A 4,194-nucleotide genomic window follows, 5' to 3' on the forward strand; every position below is an offset into this window, starting at 1 on the left:
TTATTGTTATATATATGTATATGGAAATTGCACATATCTTACTGGATGTTTTCGAATGCTCACTCTTATAAATTTTTACACGTTAGTTCGAGTCGATTGGACTTGTGGAAGGATGATAATGCGGGCTACCAAGTGGATCAAATGAAAAAAAAAATGAGTTTGTTGTCTTTAAATTTACCAATTAGTTTAATTTTGTTCCAAACATGTTATTTGAATTAGTTAAGAATTTATGTTATATTTAGATAAAATTTTCATATTTTAAATTTAGATTTATAAATATTGTAGTAATTTGTTTAATAAAAAATTTAATTTTTATAGTTCTGCATTTAAAATAAAGAAAAAGGAGTTTTTCGTAACGTTCCGGAGTTTATAGAAAATTTGGAGGTTACAACTTGGTATCAGAGCACGATTTGACTTTTTTGTAGACTTACTGTTCACGTAAACAGTAAAAGAAATTTTTTTTAAAGTTTTAAAATATATATATATATATAATTTTTTTTAACAGTGTTACTATTCACATAACAGTAAAGACCAAAAAAAAAAATTGTTTTACATGATATGACAAAGAGTTCTAGGATTTTAATTATGATGTGACATACTTCGAATATTGCAATTTTTTTTTTATTGATTTTGTCACATTTTGTAGTAGTTTGGACTACCATTCACATCAATATCCATTTATTTTTATGCATCTGTCTCTTTATTTTGAAGAATAAATGATTGTTTAAATTGATTTCGAGTAATAGTAGTTTAGAATTTAAATTGTTATAGTTTCATGCCTATGGTTTAAATCTTACATATGATAAATTTTTATGTGTTTTAACTTTAGCCTTTGGGGATGTTTTAAAAAAAAAATGGACCTTTGAAAATTTGATACTTTTAAGAGATTTCACGTTCGATTTATTGTTTGAATTCTGTTGAATTGCGTAATTACAAAATTGAAAAGTTTTGTCAAAAAGACCTAAACTGTCTAAGAAGAGTTTGGGATTTAAGCGGTCTATCTGTGACCCCCCTCCTCATCTGGAAACCTTTTAATTGTGCGTTATTCAAATCGATAAGATGAAAGACAATATTTTGGATAATTCTAAATTAAAGAAAATTCAAAATTTTGAAACTTTTATTTTGAGAAAAATTTATTAAAAGATGTATACATGTACTTAAAATAATAATAATAATAATAATAATAATAATAATAATAATAATAATAATAATAATGTGAGATTTTGTGAAAATTTTTATGTAAAATGAGATTACATGCCTTAATTAATATGTAATTGTATACATACTTTGAAACCAACCTTTAAAACGTTAGCCCACAATTATCTTTAAGTATATATTAATTTTTATAATATAAGTTAATTTCTTAAAAATACTACGTGGTTGTTATCTAGCTCTATTAGTACTTATGTGTTATTACTATGATTTTATTTTCAAGAATGTATAAATATGTATTATATGTTTGTGTTTAAATAACCATTTATTATATGATTTTAAATAAAGATACCGTTGTTATGAACTTTTACTTCTTGACCTTTCCTATTCTAAGAAATTCATAAATAATTATAGTCAAATTATTTTTTATTTTTTTTTAAAAAAGAAGAAGAAGAAAGGAAAAGAAAATAGGGAGTTTAAAGGATAATGTAATTTTTTTAAAATAAATAATGTTATAAGAACAGTTGGCGTGTGGCGGTCACCATTCGACTACTCTCCAGTTGATCCCGGGTATGAAATGAATTTGTTTCATTCTTAATTTCCAGCATGGTTATGAGTCATATTTCTACATGTTATGAAATGTATAAGTATGTTCACCTCGCATAATATATTTGTCATTTTTACATTTTGCTAGAATATCGTGTATCCACTGAAAAAAATAAAAAAAATACTGATAATGCAAGATTAAACATAATTGAAATTATAATTGTCACATGATTAGGATGACTAGGAATTACCCGACCTACCTCCAGCGTGCTGAAATGGCCATTGAGAACTATATAAATTATGAAGTAAGATGGGAGCGAACTTTTATTGAACATGTTGAAGATTTTCTTTCTAAGTGGGGAGCGAGCAAGATCATTCGGATATAATGAAGGACAATCCTCTTGATATACCACCTTATAAGCACTATGCGACCTCAACAGAGAGACGTGGCTTACTTCGTGAGGGATATGGATTATGAGTTATATTTGGAAGAAGATTGGGACAAGATTGATTTTAAAGGATACTGTGAGGATATCATAATTTTATGGAATCACAGACAACAAGTACCAGCGCCCAAATCCGAACCAGAACCCGAACCAGAGCCAGAGCCAGAGCCAGAGGAGGACCCAGAGGAAGATATCGAACCAGAGTTGGAAGACCCTAAGTAGGAAATCTAACCACAAAATTTCGTTGATTTGATTGCAGATTTCGAGTCAGAGTCATGCATTACTTCGGATGATGAGATGCCATAATAGAAGATTTTTTTTAGGACTCAGGGATTAGGATTAAGTGTAATTTATTTACTTAGGAAAAGTTTAATTGTTTAGTTGATTTTGAAGAGTACATTACTATATGTAAGGATTTGAAAATTTATATTTTTAAAATTCTTCATTATTACGAAGATTATTAATAATATTATGTTGTTTTATTAAATATTCCTAAATTAAAATTTCATTTGTGCTAAGAAAGTGTCAAGACAACAACAAAATCAAACTATGATCATCAGGAATTTGCTAAGAGCGGTACAAGACTTGGGTAGGCAACAAGCACAGACTGGTCCCCATGGTGCAAACGCTACCAACTTTAGCTCAATTGTGGAACAGTTCCGTCACTACAAACCCCTAACATTAGATGGCAAGGCAGACCCACTAGCAGCCGAAGAATGGATAAGAGGAATGGAGCGAATCTTCAAACATTTATCTTGCACTGATGCTCAAAAGGTGTTATGTGCAGAATTCATGTAGGTTGACGGTGCAGGCCACTGGTGGGAGTCAGCATCTCGCACTAGAACAGAAGCACAACAACGTGCTCTAACGTGGACACAATTTAAGGATGAAGTGGTGGGAAAATACTTTTCCCAAGCTCTGAGAGATCAAAAGGAGACAGAATTTGTAACGCCTCGACCCGTAAGGACCGGAACGTTGTTAGATTAATTGTACTTTTAGCCGTAAACTTAAAAAAATAGCTAAACTTTTAGAGAAAATTATAAAGATTTAATTTAAGAATATATTTTTTTAAAAAGAACAATAAATGACAACATAACTCAATACAAAAGAAACAAATTCCTAATGTCTTCAGGTGACACTCATGCATAAATACGTTTTTGTTACGTGAAATTCTAGACAAGAATTTAAAAATAAATGTTGTTGTTTGATTTCCCATTTTTGCGCAGTAAGTTTTAAAGTAAATTCGTTTACATAATAATCTAGGTCGAAAATTTACGAAAATTTAAAAGAAAGTAGGGAACTTCTCATAACATAACATATCCAAAATTCAACTTTCGTTGGTGACATATGAGATGTTAAAATATTTTTCCAAAATCCCGCTAAAATTAAAAACAAGGCTGTTCTCTTTTCTATCTCGTATGGTAAGTGACAAAATAAATTCGTTTGCATAGCTATCGACTCCGAAACTTCATGAAATTTTATTTAAGGTAGGAAACTTCTTACAACATGTCGTATCCAAAAATCGGCTTCCATTGACATTATACAGGATATTAAAATATTTTTCAAAACCTTACAGTAACTCAATTTGGGAAGTAACCCAACGCAACATACTTAAGGTGGCATATAAAATTTCATAGATATTGGATTAACATGATTTTGAGTTTATTCAGTAGCTAATCTATGAGGCTATTAAATTCCACTGATTTCGTCCAAAAATCTCAAGTAACGATTGAATTACGAATTTTTAAGTTCAATGGCAGAAACTAGAATTTTCAGAAAATAACAACACTATGTTTACTTAAAGTGACATATAAAATTTTACCGACATCAGATTGACATGATTCCAAGTTTATTCAGTAGCTAACATATGAGGCTATCAAACACCATTAGTTTTGTTCAAAAATTCAAAGTAACAAATTAGTTATGAATTTTGAAATTCTGAGCAGAAACTGAAATTTCTAAAAAAACAGTAACATTAAATAGTTGACATTTTTTTTTGTAGACGGTGTTTCGTAAGTAAAATCTAGATCACATATATATATATATATAT

This window comes from Olea europaea, chromosome 3, assembly GCF_002742605.1.
Source record: "Olea europaea var. sylvestris chromosome 3, O_europaea_v1, whole genome shotgun sequence".
Taxonomy (NCBI): Eukaryota; Viridiplantae; Streptophyta; class Magnoliopsida; order Lamiales; family Oleaceae; genus Olea; species Olea europaea.